Source organism: Salarias fasciatus, chromosome 9, assembly GCF_902148845.1.
Source record: "Salarias fasciatus chromosome 9, fSalaFa1.1, whole genome shotgun sequence".
Taxonomy (NCBI): domain Eukaryota; kingdom Metazoa; phylum Chordata; class Actinopteri; order Blenniiformes; family Blenniidae; genus Salarias; species Salarias fasciatus.
This window is the reverse complement of record NC_043753.1, coordinates 861,988-886,673: the sequence shown is the minus strand read 5'-3', so window position 1 is coordinate 886,673 and position 24,686 is coordinate 861,988. Positions and strand designations below refer to the sequence as shown.

Genomic DNA, 24,686 nt, shown 5'->3' with positions numbered 1-24,686 from the left:
CGGAGACAGGACAGGGTCCTCAGGCCCTTCTCCGCAGTGTGACCGCTCGCTTCCTGTTCTGAGCGCTGACTTCCTGTTCTGAGCGTCACTGCGGGGGGCGAGCAGGTTGTCGTGGCGGAGTGGTTAAGGCGATGGACTAGAAATCCATTGGGGTCTCCCCACGCAGGTTCGAATCCTGCCGACAACGAAGGTTTTCGTGTTGCTGAACCTCCTGATGAGAACCAGATCCCAGACCAGCACAGTCTAGTGTCTGCTGATCATCTCCTGATCGTCCCGGTCTGGCCCCTCCCCCTCCCCTCACGCTCTGCTCTGCCTCACAGAGGGGATGTAGCTCAGTGGTAGAGCGCATGCTTTGCATGTATGAGGCCCCGGGTTCAATCCCCGGCATCTCCACTCTCATGTTTTCTCACCGTGGGAGCAGAACACTAATGTTTGCTTTACACAGATAAAAAAACAAATCGGTGTCTGAATGATGTGTTCAGAGCAGATATTGAGCTCTTCCACATGTTTACACAGGACGTGTTGAGATGAATCTGCTCAGGCAGGAGTGAAATCCAACCATCTGAGTGTTGGTGAAACTTTCTGGACGACCACTGAAGGGGTGACAGAACAATCTGACAAGTACGCACTACACCCAAACTACTTCTGGCACTGAACTAGAACGACCTGCGACGGTTCCTGAGTGTCCCCTTTCATATATTGAAGCAGGCCTTAATGAGACGCCGCTCAGCTCAATGAGTGAAATCCAGCAGGAAACGTAACCGGCAAACATGTCATGAAAACCTCCGTTGTCGGCAGGATTCGAACCTGCGCGGGGAGACCCCAATGGATTTCTAGTCCATCGCCTTAACCACTCGGCCACGACAACCCTGCTGTCCCCCTGCTGGTGAAGCTCAGAGCAGAAGATGAGTCTCTAATGCAGTCGTCACACTGTGGAGTCACGTCTGCAGATTTCAGATGATGATCGATCAGCCTGGAGGAACGGCGTGACCCGCTCCTCTCCGAATCCAGAGACCGCCACGCCTCCTTCCTCTGCCTGTTTCCCAGGTTTCCCGGTGGAGAAGCTGGAGGCGGAGTGGCCGTCTCCGTCACGGTCTGCGGGGCTCTTTCTGCCCCCGGAGCCGGCGACGGTGAAAAACAACCCGCCGATGCTCCCAGACTTTGTGGCTGAGCGAACGCCGACATGGGACAAACCACTGTCCACCCGCGTCACGACGCTCAGCTGGAGACAGCATCTGGACGGCGCTGAGAAAGCAGGCGTGGCTAACCCACCGCCTGTGGAGCCGCCGCTGGCCGCCTACCTGGCCTTGTCCTATAACCACGGTGTGGGCGGGGCCCCCACCCTGAGCTGGGTTCTCTTGTAACCCCAGACAATCTGCTATCTCCTCTCCTGGACGAGGTTAGAATCACCAGACTGCATTCCCCATGTGGCTCACGGTGCAGCGCTTTGCCTCCACCGCTGTAGATCAGCAGCAGAAGAGCAGGGTTGTCGTGGCCGAGTGGTTAAGGCGATGGACTAGAAATCCATTGGGGTCTCCCCGCGCAGGTTCGAATCCTGCCGACAACGTGAGCTTTAATCTTGGTGAACTTTCTCGTAGCTAAACAGATAACAGCAGGTGCATCCTACTTACTGCAGTTTAACTTGAATCATTTGTTCTCATAGGAGTGAAATCTAAATCGCAGTGTGTTCACTGACTGTAACTCGTGACAGGAAAGCTGACTGGTAGATTTATAAGAAGCCACTACCCTGGAGCCTGCTGAACTGTTGTTTTTTTCCTCACTGTTTTCAGTTCCTAATTAAAACCTCCGTTGTCGGCAGGATTCGAACCTGCGCGGGGAGACCCCAATGGATTTCTAGTCCATCGCCTTAACCACTCGGCCACGACAACCCTACTGTCCCCCTGCTGGTGAAGCTCAGAGCAGCAAATACGTGGTCACACTGTGACGTGGTTCAGAGATCAGATTTAGTTCCTCAGTTTGACCACAAGATGGCAGCAGATTACAGATTAACTTTCTCACCTTGAGGTTAAAGCAGCTTCTCCAAAGGCTGAACTTCAAAACAGTCTGAGACACAGTAGGACTGCGCCGACAGCTGCCTGGATTTTACTCCAGTTTTCTCATCTTTTTAATTCGTTGAAATTCTGCCTCTTCAGTTGAAGAAGCTCTTCAGTTCATCAGAAAACCATCGGGGTCTCCCTGCAGCGGTCTGAATCCTGCTGAAGGCAGTGTTGATCACGACTCAGACGCTCTGTCCACACTGCGGGCTGGAAGCAGCTGTGCTCTCCTCCGGCTTCAGGTCTCTCCCAGATGTAAAGCAGCTGATTGCAGTGATGGGCTCCTGCCTGGCCGATTCTCCAGCTGCACTTTGACCACCGAGAATTTGTTTCATTACAACTTCAAAATACAAATGCAACGATACGCCACACCCGATACAAAGCACACCTCCGTCCGCTCCACCCCAACATGCTGAGTCTCATACGAAACTAGAAAAGCTGCACTTCAAGACGACACCAAGCAGAATCTTCTCTGAGCCGACCGCCTCCCGTCGGCGGCAAAACAAACGGAAAACCCAGCTTCACGTTTCACAGCAGCAGCTCAGATCATGTTTCTCACACTTCTTCACCACATCTCAGAGCCACTCACACCACACTACATGTTTTATTTCCTCACTGTTATCTTGGTGGATCGTGGGACTCCTGAAGCAGCTGACAGATGAACTTTGACTTCACAGTTAGGAAGTTAATCTGTAATCTGCTGCCATCTTGTGGAAAAACCGGGGAACTACATCAGTATGAAAGTTGTGAGAGTGAATGGTTGGTGGTGGGAGGGGCCGATGGCGCAGACTGGCAGCCTCGCTTCCGTCAGTCTGCCCCAGGGCAGCTGTGGCTACAGCAGCAGCTTACCACCACCCAGTATGGAGAGAATGAATAATGCAATGTAAAGCGTCTTTGAGTGTCCTGAAAAGCGCTATATAAAACCAATGCATTATAATTATTATTATTATTATTTCAATCGAGTCACTGAGGAGCGTTTCCTGCTCTGAGCTTCAGCATCAGAGTCAACAGGGTTGTTGTGGCCCCTTTTTGTCGTGAACCTGCCAGCGATTGGTCTGCAAACTGAGGCCTAACAAGATCCTACCAGTTCCTCACAATATCCTAACAGGTCCTAACATTTCCAAACTAATGTCCCAACATATCCTAACAGTCCTAACACGGGGAAAGGAGCCAATGGGCTCTCTGGGGCTGAGGGGGGAAGACAGCCAATCAGCTCCCGGAGACTGGTTGGTGGAATGAGCAGTGGAGTTGGGGCCAAGGAGTGAGTTAAGTAAATTAAAAAGAAAAAAAAAGAAAAAAGACGTTTTCATTAGCATAGTGCATTAGGAGTGTAACGGTATTTGTATTCGTCCCGTACCGTCACGGTACGGGGGTCACGGGTCGGTACACACAATCACATGACGAACACACTAAGTGAGTTAAAAAAAATAAATAAATAAAATAAAAAAGCGAGTCCTGATTACAACCTTAGGTGGCGGTAATGAGCCTGAAAGCTGCCGGCAACCACCATTACCACAGAAGAAGAAGAACAAGCAGGTGCAAACATAAACAAACGAAGAAGAAAGTACAAGCGGAATGAGAGCTGCAGCGTGTGGCGGAGCGGATTAAACGGGAGAGTATTTGTTCTGCGTGCGTTCCCTCGTACGTAGTGAGGTGTGACGTGCCAGTAAACAGGAAGCAGCTCAGTCAAAAAACCAGCAGAGAACGCCGCGGTGGTGGAAAAACACTTTTTTAATAAAAAACCCAGACAGAAAAAACATTGGAGAGGCGAGATGGAACCAAATTGTGCAACAGCGAGTTGTATAAAGAGCTCCATAGCAGAATACGAGCGATCGCCGGCTGGTGTTATGGATTAACTGGTTCCCGTGTTAACGAATGATGGCGGAGGTCTGTGTAAACACATGCTGATTACAGCAGTTGTTAAAGTAAGACTCACAAAAGACTTTAAACGTATACACTCACTGGAACTGTCCATAACCGACGTTCGCCAGAACGACTACATGTTTCAGTCTATTGGTCACAAGCTAACACGGGCACCAGTTAATTCGAAACATCGGCATGTAGCGCAGACCTCACACCAAGACGTGCCGCTCGGCGGCGGTGTTCCAGCCAGGGGAGCAGCGTCTCATGGAGATGTTGGGATGTTATTTGAGCAGAGATCAGCAGATAGAAACTCTCTGCTGGGTCTGAGGACGGCTGCTGCAGAGGAAGACTGGAAGGTCCTCCAGAGACTTTGTGCTCATGTCACAGGACTCTGTGTAATCCGCTTCACCCAGGGTCCTGGTAAACCAGGATTCATCGTGGATGCTTTGTATGCCTACATGAATACACTCCGTTTAATACGATTTTTTACAATCGGATTGAAAAAAACACCATGTAACCTGGGCCAATAATGTGTCGCGTGGGCTTGGGAAAAATGTTCTGGTACATTTGGGAGCTTTTGTTACTTTTTCCCCGCTGTACCGAAAAACGTACCGAACCGTGACCCTTACACCGAGGTACGTACCGTACCGTGGCTTTTGTGTACCGCTACACCCCTATAGTGCATTATTTTATCATCGACTCGGGAGCAAACTACACTACCCTGCAAAAAAGTGAGAGTTGCTCGTTTGTGTTGCCTACGTATGTCGTAGGAGTGGGGAGCCACTGAGTGAGTTACGTTTTTGTTTTGTTTTTTTTTAAAAGAAAGAAAGAAAAAAAGATGTTTTTATTAGCATAGTGCATAATTTTATCGTCGGGAGCAAACTACACTACCCTGCAAAAAAGTGAGAGTTGCTCGTTTGCATTGCCTACATATGTCGTGGAAAGTGGAAAAATAATGGTAGTGATTTGTAGCGCTACATTATGAGAGTGCTACATCTGCACCTGCTGTCAGCTAACGTCCAACCGCAGCAACACAATAAAATCTAATCTAAAACGCACATTTACCATCAGTCACATTTAGCATGCGTCTGAAATAGGGGTGCAACGGTTCGCCCTGCACGGCTCAATTCGCCTTCATGAAGCGCGCTTTTTCGGTCTTACAATTAATTCATTTCTAACAGCTGCGGGACGCACTCATCTGTCCCAGCGCCTGGTCTCCGGCTCTGCTGACAACCCTCCTCCCCTCCTCACCCAACTCTGTGCAAAACCCCGCCCTGCTCGTTAATATGCAATCACTCAAGCAGCGACTGTGCAATGGGAGGCGAGCACATGGCCGAGTGGGCGGAGTCTCTCACTGAGGAGAAGCTGGGCTCAGTGTCACACACTGAGACAGGAAGGAGAAAAACAAAGGAAAAGTTATGGCGAGCGGAGGGGAGAAGAGACCGGAGTTTGAGGAAGCATCGGCTTCATTCAAATCTGCAGTATGGGGACATTTCGTTTCCCCCGTGGATTATAACGACGAGGGAGAGAAAAGAGTGGACAATAATAAAACTATGTGCAAGCATTGCTCAGCGCTAGTCCCACACGCTAATGGGAACACGTCCAACATGAGTCAACACCTCAGCCGGCATCACCCAGATGTATCGCTCTCCCGGAGCAGGACAGCCACGAAGGCGACACCAGTGAAAACACAAGAGCGCATCGAAGACGCTTTTCAGAAGCTGTGCAGCACGAATTCAGACAGACACAGGAAAATAACCCGTGCAATCGGGATGTGCATTGCTGAAGATGTGCAGCCGTTTTCCGTGGTTGACGATGTGGGCTTTGCTAATTTATTGGCAACGCTTGATCCACGTTACATTGTCCCTTCTCGTACTTATTTCTCCAACACCGTAATCCCCGACATCTATGAAACGGCACGCACAGGCACTGAGGATGATTTGGCTAAAGCACAAAGCCTCGCACTGACGACTGATACTTGGACGTCCTGTGCAACAGAAAGTTACCTCACCGTGACGGTCCACTGTTGAACTGGGAAATGAGAAGTGCAGTCCTGCAAACTCGCCCCATACATGAAAGCCATACCAGCGCCAACTTAGCTGGAGAATTATGCACTGCAGTGGATGAGTGGAAGTTGAAGTGGCCCTATGTCAGCATCCCAGTCGCCACGGATAATGCATCTAACATTGTCAACGCTGTGAATGAAGCCGAGGGACCGGGGCCACAGACAGGCTGCTTTGCCCACTCTGTGAATCTTGCGGCCAAGAGGGCACTGTCAAACAACCCTGCTGTGTCCCGCCTGCTGGGAAGAGTGAGGAGAGTGATCAGTTTCTCTCACAAAAGCACCACAGCCAACAGTGTTTTGGCAGAGAAACAAAAATACCTCAATTTGAAAGAACTGATCTTAATCCATGTTGTCAGCACTCGCTGGAATTCAACACATGACATGTTGGAGCGCGACACTGAACAGCAGCCTGCCATCTACTCAGCACTAACGGACCAAAGAGTGGAGAACTTGGCAGTGTTAATGATGAGGAACAGAGACTGGCAGAACAACTCATCCAAATACTGCAACCTATGAAGAAAGTGACAAAAATCATGAGCAGCGGAAAAATCCCCACTGCTTCAATGATCCTCCTCTGAAGGATATCATCCTCAAAGCCATGGTGCCAAGAGAAGAGGACACCACAGCAATCAGAGATGCTAAAGCAGCCATTACAAAGGACCTGGGGAAAAGGTACACAGACCCAGACCTCCGAAAGTACCTCCTGAAAGCCACAGTCCTGGATCCAAGGTTTAACTCCCTGCCATTCATCGATGAGCCATCCCGTTCCCAACGCCTCAGTCACCTCACCACAGAAACCCCGGAGCATGGACAGCAGGGATTATTGGATTATTACGTTTTTGTAGTTATATGATTTCATTATATTTGATGTTTTTATTGTCACAAATGCAGATATTCTGCATCTGTCAAATACATTTTGGAGGACCACAATAGAAAATAATGGAATTTTTTTTTACACACACACACACACACACACACACACACACACACACACACACACACACACACACACACACAGAACATTATTTCCATTGTGGTCCTTTATTTGAGTTCACAGAAGCAGTATATACATTTTCTGTCTTGCAGAGTCAAGCAGCAGAGGCAGAGAGTGAGGCACGGCCGTCCACATCGTCCACGGAGGAACGGAATCCATCCTCCCCCCCCCGCAGAAGAAGTCCGCCATGGCAGAGATATTTGGAGAGGTCTTTAAAACACAGCAGGCACCGGTCAGGCCCCGCCAGGTGCTCGTTGAGGAGGAAGCCACCCTATACATGTTGGGGGACTGCCTTGATGTGGATGGAAATCCTTTCGAATGGTGGGAGAAGGAAGAGGGTCAGTTCCCACATTTGGCAAAAGTTGCTCAAAGGCACTTCTGTGTCCCAGGAACCTCTGTTCCAAGCAAAAGAGTTTTTTCCACTGCAGGGGACATTGTAAGTGCATGCCGCTCTCGCCTTGATCCAGAGAATGTCGACAGGCTTGTGTTTTTGCAGAAGAATCTCAAACTTGAAGAAAAGAAATGATTGCCTATAGCTGCTAGCTCATATCTGCAGCAACTTACTGTAAGTGATGTTCAACTTTTGTTTTTACAAAGCCTTACTGTACAGAAGTATTTGTTACTTGTAATATAGGCAACATTTGTATTGATTGGTTGCTGCTGCAGGATATTTTATTTGTGTTATTCTTTCCCCTAAACTGTTGTTTAAATGGCTGGGTCGGTTCACTCAGTTGCCCAAGTTAATGTGCAATTTTTCTTTTGAAATAATGTACACTACTGTTTGTGTAGGGTGACCATATTTTCAATTTCAAAAAAGAGGACCGGGGGTGGAATGCTCGAAGCACAAATTCAGATAAGCTTCTCGGGGGCTGATGAACATGTTTTATTGTGCTTCAATGATGCGAAGCTAACTTCTTTAACAAAATAAAATGAAATGTAAAAACTTGTAACAAAATAATAGCTCTCTTAGACTCTTTATAAATATTAAATAATGTTCTAAATATGAACTCTTCTGTTAGGAAATCCAGCTTCAACAATACACTTCTTAATAACTGCAATAAGATAGAAGAATATAAGAGTCTCACCAAAATACTAACTTAACAAACAAATAAGATAAATACTTTTAATCTTGAATTGTTTTCTTCATCCTGCTTTTCTTCTACATTCTATTTTTCATCTCGGGATGTTGGAACTTTTTTTTGCAGTTCATCTGAGAAGCTGCTCTTAAGCTTTGGCTTTTTCCTGCTCCGCTGTCGAATTAAGTAGAGAAGGAATTCATCAGTTCTCCATAAATAGTGTTGTAAACAGTTGGAATGCATTGATCTCATGCCTTGTATTATAATAAATAGAGGGGTTAATAAATAGAATTTAGATTGCTCTCTGATCCCACTCTATAGCGATAGGAGGCGCTACTGCGCCTGTCGAAATGGTGCCATCCGCCGTTAAAAAACACAGAAGAAGAACAAGCGCTCCGCTGTCTGAAGCCCCGTCTGCTCCGCTCCATCTGTGTGTATGTGTGTGTGTGTGTGTGTGTGTGTGTGTGTGTGTGTGTGTGTGCGCGCGGCGCAGATCGGCTCACAGACCGCCTCTCGGTAATCACGTCGCGCAGCAAAGTCTCTTAGTACTGTGTGCAAAGCGCTGGTCAGTTTACGTTCACGTGCTGAGAAACAGCAAAACCCGGACATTTCCTTGAATTTAAAAAACCCGCCCGGACGCCCTGGACAGGACGTAGAAAGAGGACATGTCCGGGGAAAAGAGGACGTTTGGTCACCCTATGTTTGTGTAATGTAGTGTATACCATGTACAATACACAGTATGTTGTATTTCAGTCGTCAGTCACTGCACTAGCCAGAGAGCTAAGAGGCACTTTAACCGTTTGAAATGTTTACATTTAACGTGTTTTATAAAAGTCATCATATTTTATATCAGCCAAATAATACGTAAGACTAAGAGACATTGTCATAATTTAGTTTTCTTCAAAGCAAAATAAAAGGAATCTTTTGAAAATCCAAACTTCTTGTTTTTTTAATGCAAAGCACAAACCGAAACCGAACCGAAACCGTAATCCCAAAACCGTAATCCCGAAACCGAGGAACAAACTGAACCGTGGGCTAACTGAACCGTTGCACCCCTAGTCTGAAATGGCGTCTCTCTCACACTGTCCTCCACTCATTTCAATAAAGTTCACAATAAACAAATTCACTGCATAAGGGCAGGACACTGTGTGTTTGGGGGAAAAAGAGAAACACATTTCTTCAACTACTTCCAGCCTTTGGACAAATTATAATGAATTATTACTTTTCATATTTAATATGTATTCTCTAAAGTGTATTATTTACATGATCAGTCAGAGGTCTCAGTTTCGTCTCATTTCTGGATATCCACTTCCCTTCATACCTTAATTTCTGCACCAGGCCCGTCTCTAACTAAAGATGCTGTCTCTGAAAATGTCTTAACGTCTGGGATTTTGGCTTTGAAGAAGTGAATTGTTTTGAAACGTTTCCCTTTCTGTAGTGCCTAAGTTGGGACATACGGATGAGGAGTGGAAAGGAATCTTGGAGCGTTACGTCACGGGGACATTCAAGTTTTCCACAGGACAACGTCCAAGGACCAAAAAATGGAGGACAGAATTGAAGCTCATCGCAAACTGTCACTCGACCCCAAAGTTCAAGAATGTGCCGGTCCGCTCTACGGACATCTTTGGGAACCAATCAAGTGCGCTTGTGGATATCAGAAGGTCAGCAAAATTGACTGTTTGAACTGTAAAGTATACTGCTAGGTAACCAGTCACTGAAGGCAAAGGTCCATATGTAAAGTAGCCAGAATGGGAGGGATGAGGGGTGAAATCAAGCTACTGTCAGTGCAATGTACAAAATGACTTGACGACAGTGCTTAAAGTTAGACATACTGTAGACATAATGGGTTGTTGGCATGTACACTGTAATCAAGTTTTGAAAATGTAAAACTTCTTTCCAGCAGCCCTCCACCTCCACCTCTGCCAGTCTTCATCAGCAGCAGTCTGCAGTCACAGGCCAGCAGCAGCCCTCCACCTCCACCTCCACTGCCCCGAGCCAGCAGCAGCCCTCCACCTCCACCTCCAGTGCCCCGAGCCAGCAGCAGCCCTCCACCTCCACCTCTAGTGCCCCGAGCCAGCAGCAGCCCTCCACTGCCCCGAGCCAGCAGCAGCCCTCCACCTCCACCTCCAGTGCCCCGAGCCAGCAGCAGCTCTCCACCGACAGAGCTGCAGGCCGGCAGCAGCCCAGCGACTCCTGCAGCGTTACTTGCAGTTTGTGTGGCGAAGTGGTGGATGTGGTGATCGGGAATGAGTTTGAATTACATTTAAGCGACTTTCATTGTAAAGAGACTTGTGATTACTGTGCTGCTGAAGTCAAAGGAGCAGTCGGGCTTCTGGAACACATGGCAGACTGCCCAGGGGTTCCTCCATCTTCCACTGCTCCCACACCAGCAGAGACAACAGCGCCTCATCCCTCTAAAAGTTCCGCTGCTCCCACACCTCCCACACCAGCACTGCCTCCAACAGCACATCAACGCCCTTTTGGCCCTGGTCCGCTGACCTCTCCTCTCCAAAATACCAAGGTGGACTGGGTGAGCTTTTTGCCCACTCAGTTCAAAAGGGTCATAAAGCCAGCGGACCAGGAATGGATTGCTCGGGTTCTCTATGACCATTCTGGGAGCCTTCGGCAGTCCTTTCCTTACCAGACTTGGTTTTATCCACCAAAGCCAGAAAAGAGGACAATGTCTCCCCCTGATCCCACCCATTATTTAGGCAGCGCTTATTTTTCTGGGCCTCCATGAGAATGTGGGGTTTCCCGCTAAAATGCACAGTGTGCAATGAGAAGATGAGCCACTCAGGCATTTCCACTAAGGCTAGTGGAAATCAACTGGATCCCTCTCACAGAGAACTATTTCCTGCTGTCCCCTCAACCCGTCTGGCCTTGGACAGGAGCTGTGTGACACTGATGAAGCCCAGGACTTTGGGGAACAGCTCCAGCTATGCCCAGCAAGTGCTGGAGGAAACACACAGCTATAGGAGTGGGCAAGGCGGTGCATTTTATATCTCGAGGCGTGTAAAATGCACAAAAAGAGCGGTGTTCTCCTTGGCCAAGGGGAAGTGGACTACCTTCCACCACCAGCTTTTAGCCCTCCTCCCCTTGCCCAGTGGTTTGAAACCGTCCATGGAAACGAGGTGCTGGGACATCTGGATGAAGTCAAAGGTGTGATCACATCCACCTGTGGCAGAATCCTCAAACTGGACTCTACTAAGAAGGTACATGTGAGTCTAACTTGTTGCAGTTATATTCATACTGAATTATGAATTCATGGATATGTGAGCTACATACATTACTGTTTATTTTGCATGCTTGGCAACAGTTTTTCTGCTTTCTATTTTTATATAAATCACAAAAAAGCTGGCGGGTGACCCTGGAGAGACTGCCACATGGATGACAAATATTGGCAATGAATTTGGGCAGGTTCTCAATTGTGTCCTGACCACTGGTGAGGGTGCTGGCATTGATGAGCTGTGTCAGGGCGTTGTCCGGCGGTACATGGATGCTGGGGAGCCAGAGCCAGAGAACATTTATGTGGACAATCCCTGCTGCAATGAGATGGGTATGTGATCTTCAATTATATCAAATTTAGAATAAGATACTCAGTATTTTATTATAAATTCTAAGCCCGTGTAGTCAGTGATATACGTAAGTAATCCTCCCTTTATCCTGACCCTACCTAATACATGTTGACTGGCTAAAAGAACTACATTAACATACTTCAAATACACTTGAGAAGCATCATCCTGTTAACAATGATGAAACTCCCTTAATATCTCCGGTCTATACTCACTGAAATGTACTTGTTTACATCCTGTATGAAGTAACTGCAGAAATAAACAGCAATGCTATGCCTTATAATGTAATTATGAATAAACATGAACATTATGTCTCTTTTGTACAGGTGAAACTCCAGTTCTTAAATGGTTCCACCCGTGGAAACCCATAGTGAGACTGGATATGTTCCATTTCATGAGGCGCTTCACCCGTGGCTGCACAACTGAGCACCATCCACTTTATGGAACATTCTGCTCCAGGCTGACCGACAGCGTCTTCGAATGGCACACAGAGGACTCTGAGCGTCTGCAGGAGGCAAAAAAGACAGAGCTCATTAAAAAGAACCCAGCTCATGTTCCCTCAAAGACTGAGGTTCTGCAAAGCGTAACCTCAAGCGAGAAGGCCAAATACTGCCGGCGTACAACACGAGGCGTCCAGCAATGTCATGAGCACATTCAGAAGCTGATGGATGCCATGTGGGAGCTGACCGACACACGAGGTGTTGCCTTGATAAATAAGGAGAGCATGACCAAAGTCTGGAGAACACAGAAAAAACACCTGGGCTGCATCCAGGACCCAGAGGGAATCCCACTGTACACCAAGACTGGAGTCAAGGTCCGGAAGGGAGACAAGGAGCGAGATGTCCTGAGGTGTGCCCGAGGGTCCTCTTCACTGGAGAGTTTTCATCGGCACCAATGGAGTTTTATTCCAGGTACTCACCATGCACATGGGTTTTTATTTAACTATTTATTTAACTGTGGTTGACTTATCACAAGATTTAAACTATATACATAATTTGTCTTCAAGGGTTCCGATGCAATGCTCTGCATACGCAGATGTATGTTCTGGAGGGTGCGGCCCGACGGAACATGGATCATGCTCGTCAAATGCTTCATGCACCCGACACATCTGGCACAAAGCTGCATGATGTGCATTTGATGAGCAATGTCAATGACCTCAGCAATGAAGTCCTCGGACAGCAACTCATGCCGGAATTCATACCTCCTGGAAAACCTACTGGTAAGACATTAATGTGACCTCACTGTCAAACTGCAATCAAACTGATTATGTCACTTGTACCTTTGTATGCGTATGTCCCTGCTTCTCTTAAAGACAGGTGAGCGCGTTGCAGTTGACTGCAGAGGAGCCCTGCTGGGCCTGTGCAGGGTGATGCTGGTGCCATTCTGCCAGAGCCAGAAGGGGATCTTCTGGAGGAGGACACTGATGCAGTGATGCCACAGGTGGTCAACATGCTATTCACAATCACTACAGACAATTCTAAAGACATGGTGCATTTACTGATCATTCATCAGTGAAATTGCACTTGACGTTTAACTTTTCTGTGACTTCACAGACTGACCTGTTCCACCTTGTGCAGAGAGAGACTGCTGCCATTCTGCCAGAGGTAGAATTTTCAGAGGAGAGCACTGATTTGATCGAGCCTCAGGAGGTCAGCAGGCCATTCAAAAGAGAATTCTTACACCACAGTGAAATAACTGAAGACTTCATCCGCACAACTTCACTCAGACTGACAGAGACCTGTTGGACCCCGTGCAGCAAGGCACTGCTGACATTCTGCCAGAACTGGAAGGTGATCTTCAGGTGGTCAACACATTCAGACTACTCTGTACCACATAGTGTAATAACAGTTAACTTGGACTGAGTTTCTTTTTCATTACTGTTTGGCTTCTCACAGGCTGAGGTAGGCCACCGGCTGGAAGCAGTGGAGAGCGACAGTGATGTCTCTGACAGTGTGGACACCTGGCCTGGCGGCCAAAGCCCATCAGCACGGGTAAAGCAACCACTGAACATCTGAGACACTTTTTAATTCGTTTTGCTTGCTGCATGTCTGTAGAGTTGATTAGAGGAGTTTGTTTTGTGTTCTTTGTCTTCAGTGTGATTCAAGTGGAGTACCGGTTGGGAAAAGCTTGATGACTTGGCAGAGTACCTGGTTTCTCTCAACCGCACCATCACTGCCCTGTCCACCAGTGAAAAGGGAGAGATACTGCGGCTGTACAGCTGTCTACACGCCTTCGACCGGAGTCCACAAACACTGTCTTTAAATTCAAAGAAGACCACCTGTGCTGGACCCTGGAGAGCATCTCGAAGGCGCAGTGGCTCGGCACCTGGCCTGCAAGCATCTGAAAGGCAATATTTCCGCTGGGGATGCTTTGATTACATGTTATTGTGCGTTTGTCAGTGTCGACTTAAGGCCCGTCCATGCTTCACATGTACGCGTTTCCGCGTCCGCTTTGGAAGGTCCGCGCACCACCGATGCGGACGCGCTTTCTCCCATGCTACATTTTGAGCTCAGCTGTGCGCGTCTCATGCAGGCGCGGTGATCCACGCAGCCTCGACAAGCTTTTCCGGCTCTACAGACTGTTTATCTGCTCCTTTATTACGGATTATTTAGAGAAAATTAAGCACATACATTGTCAGTCCATTATCTTTAAGTATTAAAGTTTATTTAGCCTTTTTTTTTCTGTTTCTGAATCGCGGGGCGGCGCCGGAGCGATTAGTTACTTTTTCACTTCTGTCTGCAGACCTTCTCCTCCCTCCAGACAGTCTCTCTCTCTTTCCACGAGTTTTTCACTCTTTCGGTGTCTTTAAGTGGAGCCATCAGGCTGGAGCTCCGTCTACTTTCACTTTTACCGTCATGTTTTGTTTGCTATGGCGCTCTGGCGCAGGCGCACACTTCCGCGACCTGCGCGCAATGCGCAACGCGGTCTCAATTTCTGGCTGCTGCGCGGACGTCCGCGGACCCTAGCGGACAGGAATTCATGACGATTTTTACGTCACGCGGACCAACGCGCAACGCGCACCCACGCGGACATGTGAAGCATGGACGGGCCTTTAGTCAGACGAGTAGTTGACTCCAAAATGATTTCTCTCTCTTAGTTAGTTAGTTCAATGATCAAATTTATGGCGTATTCCTAAGGCAAAAAAGAAGCTGGATGCACAGTGAATCCATGGGGCTACATCTATATGCCTATTCTGTACATAATGCGTGGAAAGGATGTCAGGAAATTGTCTTTTTCGAAATCATCCTGTTCCCTGAAGCAAAATAGGTGGAAGATCTTAAAGTTAATGTGTTAATGTGGTGTGACCTTATAGATATGTCATTTATTCTAAACTGTTCATAACAGTATTGTTTGAACATTAAAAAGGGACGGTCTATCACATCCCACGTCACTGAATGGTCTATACCTTTTAATTTAATCTCCGCTCCACTTTCATGCGTACTGTTAAGTATTTGTGCTTAATTTTTGCTCTGTAAAGCACTTTGTACAGCAAACATGAAATTACATGAAATGCAGCTCAAAAAGTTGATTATTACTCTTCATATGTGTTAGTTGCATGGAGAGGCACAATACCAATCTGTTCCATCTTTCCACAGAATGTATATGACTGGTGGACAGGTTGCCCACAAACCTGATGCCAACAGGATTTCGGCCTGCGTTTGCCTAAAACTTTCCAAGGAATTAACCGCAGGCAGAAATAGGCCAAAAGACAACAGTGGCAAAGTCTCACCCACTGCCCAGTCAACTGTTCTGGTCTACAGTCACATCAGGCAGCTGACTGAAGACTGCAGGGAACTTCAGGCAACCAACTTAGTGCTGGCTCCTATCAACATAACCACAGTTAACAGCTGGTTAGTTGCATATTTATTACCTACTCCTACCTTCAGGATGTGTTTAAATGAGAATGCATTCTAAAAATGTTTTTGATTTGCGCCCCTCCAGGCTGGCTGAGCGGCAGAGGAAGACAAACCGTGACACCTTGCTTAAAGGTGTGGACCTCCCACAAACACTTACAGCTGATTCCCTCATGGAGGCCAGGGATCCCCCATCCGCACCACTTCAGCATGGACGTGACGCCATGGAATTTACTGAGCCGGAAAACCGTGAGGGTGAGGCTGTGATCCGCCAACGTCGTACTGTCAGTGGCCAAGCAGTGTCTTTTGCTGCAGGCACTGGAACGGATGTGCCTGGCACCAGTACCACCCAAGCAGCACAAGACCGGCAAGGAGCACAGCACTCAGGACGGTTAACTTTCCCCCAATCGGGCCCCTCCTACTCCGCTCCAACTCCGTATGCTGGCGGCTGGACACCTTCCCATCCATCGACAGTCTCAGAGTGGAACAGCTCCGTCAGCCTCAGCACCACCTGCTAGACATCGGCACCGTGAGCGGAGACAGCAGACGGCTGCTCTGGAGGACCAGGAGCCGGTCACTAGTGGAGAGCCGCAGAAGAAAAGACGTGCCGAAGAAGATTACCGCTGCCTGTGCAAAACCTGGTCAGGCGAAGAATGAAAGTATAGAACCACACCCAGCTGAAAGCTAAAAGGTACTGTCCAGCATCTGGCCTCACCATTGCAGAGTGGAAGAGTGCTCTTTAGTTTTTCTTAATTTGGGTGATGTTCCTGTTTTGTTACATCCTGTGGGTAACATTGTTTTTATTGTGCGTTGCACACAACGTTTGAAAGACATTGCTTTTCTTGTGTGTTGTTTTAGTGTGTGGCACGTAACTTTTGCAAGTTATGAAAGTTATATACACGTGTGTTGTACGTTACTTTTGGAGAAAAAGAGAAAACGTAAAGAAAAGAAAAAGACAACAAAACAAAACATAACTCTTGTGGTGGAAAGTCACACAGCCATCGTTTGGGTGGAAGATCCACGTAGGGAGTCCTGGCAAGAGTGACTTTGTTTGTCTGATCACAACCCTGTCATTTTATAAGTATTTATGTATATAATCTTACTTACATGTTAAACTTTGTATGCTTTAAAAAAAAAAAAAAACACCCAAGAAATGTTGGCAGTGAAAAAAGCCCCCCCACTGTGTGTCGGTTAGTTATGCAGCGATGGGGAGAGAATCACACGAGTGACTGTGTTTAGTGGTTTACTGTGAACATTGGATTTTATAAGGTTTTACATGCATCATATTTGTGTGAGGTGTGCTCACACTTGGTTCTGTTTTTGTTTTTTTAGGGGAAGGGCCTCAGAGAGAGAGAGAGAGATGAAGCAGCCCCCCCACCTATACTATATCATTGTGTTGCAGCTTAAATGTATTCCTGCATTTCAGATCGCTTCATTAACTTGTTTTGCTTATTCCTGATCTGGCCAACACGGTTTATCCTTTATGAACCGTTTATTTCAACTCAAACACAACCAGAACCAGTTTGGTCAGGGACTTCCAGCCGGAACACCTTAGTGATGGCAGCCCGGTAAAGAAGCTCCCGAGAGAACCGAAGAAATTACAGAAATACTCCCATTCAGCAGAGGATCATCACATCACGAAAAACATATCGTGGGGGTAAGACGGCTAACAACGCCCCAATTAATACATAACGCCTGCAGAGACGGGATAAAGAAGTTTTAGAGACAAAAGTAAGAGCTAAAGCTAAGCTAGCGGCAGAGATGGCTAGCTTAGAGATGCTACTCGAAGAACTGAGAGGGTTCCGGCAGGAAAATAAGGAGCAACTAACGACGATCAAGGAGGAAATTACAAAAGCAAATGCTAGAATTAGCGAAGTGGAAGACAGGCAGGGGAGAACCGAGGAGAGAGTTCAGAGCACGGAGGAGGTGGTGGCAGGGCTGCTAAAATTACACGTGATGCTGGAGGATAAAGTGGCGGACCTGGAAAGTCGCTCCAGGCGAGAGAATGTCAGGATTTACGGGGTGCCGGAAGGTGCTGAGAAAGACACGGAGTCGATGATTGCATTCGTGGAGACTTTTCTGAAGGAGGGGCTCAGATTGGATGAAGACGGGACGGACCTGCGAATAGAACGAGCGCACCGCGCACTGGGACCGCAGCCGCCAGAGAGCGCATCACCGCGCTCAATAATTGTCCGATTCCTCAGTTACAAAACGAAAGAGTCCGTGCTGCGCAAGGCCTGGCAAAGTAAAGGATTTAAATGGCACGGAAAACAAATAAATCTTGACAACGACTACCCACCAGCCATCCTTCGAAAACGGAGGGAATATACGGAGGTTCGGAGGACCCTTAAAGAAGATGGGGTCCCGTTTCAGACCCTTTTTCCAGCGAGGCTGCGAGTGAAATACAAAGAGGGTGCCAGAACCTACGACACCACAGAGGAAGCTACTGAGGATATGGCTAAAAGAGGCTACAAGGTAAAAGTCATCAGATCACCAGAATCCCTGAAGGAGCAGATTGAGCAGCTGACCTGGACCAGGAAAGAGGGGAGAACACAGAGAGGCACATCCAGCTCTGCAAGAGGTGAAAGCTACAAAGAGAAGCTCCGGGCATTCAGAAGAACACCACCACCAGATTCTTGAGATCCAGCCGCTGCCCCTGCACCCCCCCTCTTTCGTTTTTCTTTTTTTTTGTGGATTTCTCTCTCCCTTTGACTGATTCTCTTCCTCCTTGGTCATACCCGCGGTTGGATTTAAATGCACGGAGGGCTGAGTTAAAGACAGTGGTTTTACAAAAAGGTTCAATGGGGTCCATTCTGACCTGGGCTGCTGCCATTAGTAAGGGCCCTCCCCAGCAGACTTAGGAGGACTTCCCTTCGGGGCTACTATTAAGAAGCTCAACAGGGTCTAACCAATAGACCCCTGCTTTGGAAGCTGAACTGATTTCATTTTTCATTGTCATGAGTACGAGTGTTCATGTTCTGTTTGTTAATATTTCATTTGTTCAGGTGGGTAAGAGGGGGCTCTCCAGTGTTACGAGTGCAATGGGGGAAAACGTTACTTAAATGGAAGGGACACTAATAAAAGTGGTTTCTTTTAATATAAATGGTTTAAATAATCCGAAAAAGAGATGGAAAGTTTTATCTAAACTAAAGCGAGATAAGGTTCAAATAGCAATGTTACAAGAAACCCATCTAGATGATTCTGAACATGCCAAGTTGAATAAGATGGGTTTTAAATTTGTATATTTTTCTTCACATGGCTCGGGGAGGCGAAGAGGGGTGGCAATCTTAATTTCGAGCTCCCTGCAGTATGAACATATTACAGAACATAAAGATAAGGAAGGTAGATTTATTTTAATTGCGGGGAAAATTGATGGTGTCTTGGTAAGTCTAATTAATGTTTATGCTCCTCCTGGTAGTGACTGGTCTTTTTACAAATCTATATTTGAACTGGCAGCAACCAAAAGTCAAGGGATAATGATATGTGCAGGGGACTTTAATGTTAAACTGATTCCAAAATTGGACTCATCAAATGGAAAAAGTAACACAAAAAACACCAGTAAAAGAATTATAAATATGATAGAGGAACTGGGTATTGTGGATGTGTGGAGGGAAGAGAATCCAACTAGCCGTGACTACACACACTATTCCTCTTCATATAATGTATACTCACGGATAGATTACTTCTTTATGCTTAAAAATGATGTCCACAGAATACAACGTTGTGAAATTGGCTCAAGCTCCATCTCAGACCACAGCCCAATATATATTTCTCTTCTTCTGAATAAAAATAGGAGATCCACTTTGTGGAGGTTGAATACAAACTTATTGAACAATACAATTATTAAAGAAAATATGAAAAATGAGATTGATAGATATTTGGTAGAGAATGACAATGGAGAGGTGGGGCCAACAATACTTTGGGATGCTCTGAAAGCAGTAATTAGAGGGAAAATAATCGCTATCTCTTCCAATGAAAAGAAAATCAGACAACAAAAACAAAAGAATTTGGAAGAGGAATTAAAAAAGCTTCAAAAAGAACACTCCAAAACCCTCCAAGAGGCAACAAGAACTAGAATTAAGGACCTAAAAAGGGAATTAGATGAATTAAACACACAAGACATACAAAAGAAACTTCTCTTCACAAAACAGAAATACTATGAAGCAGGCGGTAGATCACTTAAGCTCCTGGCTTTTAAAATGCGGAAACAACAAGCAGAGAGAAATATTCATAAAATTCACAACATAAATATAAATAGGGTGGAAACAAGATTGGAAAATATTAAGAGATGCTTTAAAAATTTTTACAAGTCCCTATATTCCCAACTGAAATTAAACAACGAACATGAGATAGACACCTTTCTTTCTCAGCTCCCTCTCCCTACAGTCACAACTGAACAAAATGATTTGTTAATATCAGAAATTACTGAAAAAGAATTAAGATCAGTTATCGGAAAGTTAAAAGGTGGTAAATCTCCAGGAACGGACGGCTTTACCTCCGAGTGGTATAAAGAAATGCAAGAGCATTTAATCCCTACTTTATTAAGAGCATTCAATTGTGTGTTGGAAAAGAAAATAATCCCCCCTTCATGGAGAGATGCAATTATCTCAGTGATTCCCAAAGAGGGGAAGGATACGCTGCATTGTGGTAACTACCGCCCAGTGAGTGTGTTAAATATTGACTATAAATTATTTACTGCCATAATTTCACAAAGACTTGAGAATATTCTACCAGATATAATACATAAGGACCAGACAGGCTTCATCAGACAGAGACAAACCCAAGACAACATCAGAAAAACATTGCATATTTTGAATTATACCATTAAGCAAAAAATTGAGACTCTTATACTTAGTTTAGATGCAGAAAAGGCGTTTGACTCAGTCAGGTGGTCTTTTCTTTACAAAGTAATGACGAAATTTGCTTTCCACCAGACCCTAATAGATGTAATTGCCGCTTTGTACGATAAACCATCAGCTTGAATAAAAATTAACGGAGATTTATCAGACTCTTTCACTTTGGAAAGAGGTACACGACAAGGCTGCTGTGTTTCGCCACTCCTCTTCGCCCTTTTTGTAGAGCCATTAAGCCAATGGATAAGGCAGAGGTCTGACATAACAGGAGTATTGTTGGCATCTGGTGAACAAAAGTTGTCCTTATTTGCGGATGATTTATTGTTAACTATAACAAACCCAACACAAACTCTGCCAGTATTAATGGAGATGATTAAGGAACACAGCTCATTGTCGGGCTACAAGATTAATGTTAACAAGACTCAGGTCTTAACTCTAAACTACAGCCCACCAAGCAAAATCAGGAACTTATACTGATGGAATTGGGAATCAGAATCTATAAAATACTTAGGGGTCATTCTTACTAAGAAGTTTTGCGGGATGTTTGAGGCCAACTATGAATCCTTAACCTTAAAGTTAAAATCAGACATACAAAGATGGAATTTGATCCCTTTTTTTTGAATCTGTATTCCAGAATAGAATCGGTCCGAATGAATATTCTCCCACGCTTACTGTATTTGTTTCAGTGTTTACCAATCCAGAAACCGGAAAGGCAATTTGTAGAATGGGACAGATTAATATCACAATACATCTGGCAAGGGAAACGAGCGAGAGTAAAGTACAGAATCCTGCAGGTGAAGAAGGGAAAAGGAGGTCTGGGTCTTCCCAATCTGCAGGACTACTACTTGGCTGCTCAGCTGAGACCATTAATCTGTCTGTGTTCGCAATCTTATACAGCTGGATGGAAGGATATAGAAGGTACATCGGTGGGAGGAACACCTTTAATATCTGTCTTAATGGATAAAGATTTACAAGAACAGCTGATGCCTGATCCAATGTTACACACCATGTTAGATTCTTGGAAAAAGATAGTTAAAATTTGTAAATTGGGTAATCAGATGAAAATGTTAAGGTGGTGTGCATTTGACTCGGCCTTTAAACCAAACAAAACGGACGGAAGATTCAAAAGTTGGATCAAGAAGGGCTTAACCAATTAAATACATTTCTCCAGAAGGGGGTGTTGCAGAGCTTTGAGGAACTTCAGAGATCTCATGGGTTGGAAAAGGATGATTTCTACAGATATTTGCAGGTCAGAAACTATTTTAATCAAAATCTTCGAGAAATGAGTGAATCAACCGATTCAGGATTTTTAAATGTGTTCCAGAGGTTATTGAAATCGGGTTCTTGCACTAAAGTGGTCTCCAGGCTTTATGATGGTATTCAACTATCTCCACAGGATGACACGGACCACATAAGGAAGAAGTGGGAAAAAGAAGGTCATCTGGTTATTTCATTTGAAAACTGGGAAAAGATCTACAAATTACAATGGATGACTTCAAGCTCCGACACATGGAGGGAATTCTGTTGGAAAAACATTGAAAAATTTTTATTACTCCTGCCCAGAAAAAATATCAGAATGGAATGGACACATGTTGGAGACTTTGCTCAACAACAAATGCAAATCATCATCATATTTTTTGGAGTTGCCCAGTGATCAAACCTTCTTGGGAACAGCTGTGTGAACATTTAAACAACATCTTCATTGAAAAAATTGCTTGTAAATTTGAAGTGCTTTATTTAGGAGACATTGCATGGGATAACTGGACTCTGCTGGATAAAAAAACTACTGTCAATGCTTCTGGCAGCAAGCAAAAAGACTATTACTAGGAAATGGTTAAAGCCTGAAGCACCCAATGTTAAAGACTGGATCAATATTGTACAGGATATTTACGTTATGGAGAAACTGTCATTTTCTTTAAGAGGTCAGAAGGAATGTTTTTTTGAGATGTGGTCAAAGTGGACAAACTATATTAAGCCTGTATTATCTGTTGACTGAATAATTTTGGTTTTATGAATAGCACTCATACATTTTGATTTTTGTTCTTGGCTGTGTTAAAGATACATACTTTGCGTTCCTTTCCTATATGAGACAAAGTGGAGTAAGCCCTCCCATCCCACCCTCTGTTACTGTTCTATTTTTACTAGTTTTGATTTGTTACGCGTTTGTTTTGTTTTTCTTACTAAATTCTGGACTAGTGAGGAGCATATATGTACCCACGATGTAGGTTTGTACACGTGTTTTATGCCCAAAAGACAAGGTATATGTTCTTTGCTCTTCCAATGAAAAAATAAAATTTAAAAAAAAAAAAAAAAAAGAACCAGTTTGGTCAGTAGGTCCCAGCCTGGATTCAAACCCACAACCTTGTGTTTTCAGCTCCCTGCCTCATCCTGCCTAAACTTAATTCTGAACACAGTTTGCAGGCATCTGCACGGCCCTTCTAGAGCGGAATGATAGAGGAATAAGAATTATTCAGATTCATAGAGTAATGAAAAGTCCCATTTAAACATAGGAAGTGTGTTTATTTACTATGACCAGTGGAAGAGTAACAGGAACTAGGGTTGCACCGATACCATTTTTTGGTCGCCGATACCAATTCCGATACCTGGCTGTGTAGCATCGGCCAATACCGATACCCTGCCGATACCACGCTTCTTCTAATTGTCAGCAACTGTCACGTCCTCTGCCTCGGCCACCACGAGGGGGCAGAGTTGCTGTTTTTCCTCCTTCTTGTTTCTCTTCTCCCCATTTACTACATACTGTATTTTTTGGGCCACAAGACGCACTGGAACATGATAATGTAACATCCAGCAGCATGACAGGAAGATGAGTTGGATTCTTAATGCTAGTTTGTTAAAGGGGACGTTGATCAGTGGACCTCTTTTTTAAACCTGTAAACTCTATTAAATAGTCTGATACCAATGTGAAACGACACCAAAGTATCCAGTAATGCGGTTCATGTCTTTGCCCGCAAGCCCTGAAAACGTTCTGCCTGGCTGTGAAGGCTCTGGTTCTCTGAGGGTTTTCAAGCCGGACCGTTGAGACGTAGATGTGATCCGGCTTCCTTATATGGTCATGCTGAGACCCGGCCCTGGTTCTCTGTGCCTGGTGTGTGTGTTGGCGTTAGATCCAGAGAACAGGGCTCCCAGAAAATGTTTATTTGGACATCCTGGAAAGGCAGTTTTATTTGGCTTTCCTGAAGACGAAGTCGCCAGGCAGCAGTGGGAATTATTTCTTTTTCCGGGTCAGAAGAAGACAAATCCTCCAGTCTCTGTCTGCTGACGGCATTTTGCACGGCGCTGTTTTGCAGAAGCGGTGAGTTAGAACTTTTCAGTGTCCTGTGTTTATTCTGTGTTAGCTATAAAAGTTATTTCAGATGGTAAGGTTGGGTGCTCGAAGAAATCATCAGCTGATAGGGGAATAGCGCAAAAAAGTTAGAATTACCACCAACGTCTGAAATTAACAGCCGCAAACGGCAGATGAATTTTCTGTTTGGCGAGTAAACAGCGGGGTTATCTGCCACACGGGGCAAGCGGTGAATGTTTTCTACCATAATAATAATAATAGGAAGCGTTTTGGGACGCAAAGTGTGGGATCACTACAAGTTGAAAGGAAAACACAGTGCAGCCTGTCTGTGGTGCATCGGAGCTATCCTAGCATAACAGCACATCGTGTGCTACACCAAGACGTAGCATGTTTACTATCAGAGCAGCGTCACTGCAGCAGGTCAGTGAAAATACAATCGTCCCATGAGGGTTTCTGCCAGACCTTTTCAGTCCGGGCGCCCGGCTCGCGCTAAATTCTGCAGCACCCGGACAACGGACAGGAAAAACATAAATAAAAAAATAGTGCCGCGTCTGCGGCTAATTAGCAGTTGCGCACCGCGGAGCAGCAGCGGCGGCCGCTTGGACACTCCGTGTGAGCAGCGCGCTGCTCGGCATCGCTTCCCCCCGACACACACACACACACACACACACACACACACACACACACACACACACACACGTTCCCCCCTGGCTAAACTTTTATCCTGCAGGAAACCCTGTAGATGCAAATCAATATTTTAACAATCAGCTGTTTACACGTCTGAGTCCCAGAGGAGAGCCAGCAGTCGTCACCAACTGTCTTTGAATGCGCCACACCGCCGAGGAGGTCCTTGAACGCAACGCGAAATGAAATGGAAGTGATTCCACAGAAGAGGCACAACATGTTCAAAAGTTCAGGCTGGATTTCTGAGGAATGTTCCATTTCACAAACAGCTGATATGGAAACGCTTGTCAGTTATCTCGACTTCCGTACTGGCAAAGTGGGTTTGACCAATCACAGCGAGTGGGATGTGCACATGGATGAGACTGGG

At 45.7% G+C, this 24,686-nt stretch overlaps 5 non-coding genes and 1 pseudogene across 5 annotated transcripts; 3 read left to right on the top strand and 3 right to left on the bottom strand.

The window, feature by feature from the left end:
• The window catches only part of LOC115394657 (SCO-spondin-like), a 136,523-nt pseudogene that overhangs the window by 18,941 nt on the left and 92,896 nt on the right, over positions 1-24,686 (bottom strand).
• trnas-aga (transfer RNA serine (anticodon AGA)) lies at positions 106-187 on the top strand. Its single transcript has one exon. It is a non-coding gene; the product is annotated as a tRNA-Ser (tRNA).
• trnaa-ugc (transfer RNA alanine (anticodon UGC)) lies at positions 322-393 on the top strand. The gene has a single exon. It is a non-coding gene; the product is annotated as a tRNA-Ala (tRNA).
• trnas-aga (transfer RNA serine (anticodon AGA)) lies at positions 787-868 on the bottom strand. The gene has a single exon. It is a non-coding gene; the product is annotated as a tRNA-Ser (tRNA).
• Positions 1,486-1,567, top strand: trnas-aga (transfer RNA serine (anticodon AGA)). Its single transcript has one exon. It is a non-coding gene; the product is annotated as a tRNA-Ser (tRNA).
• On the bottom strand, positions 1,808-1,889 carry trnas-aga (transfer RNA serine (anticodon AGA)). The gene has a single exon. It is a non-coding gene; the product is annotated as a tRNA-Ser (tRNA).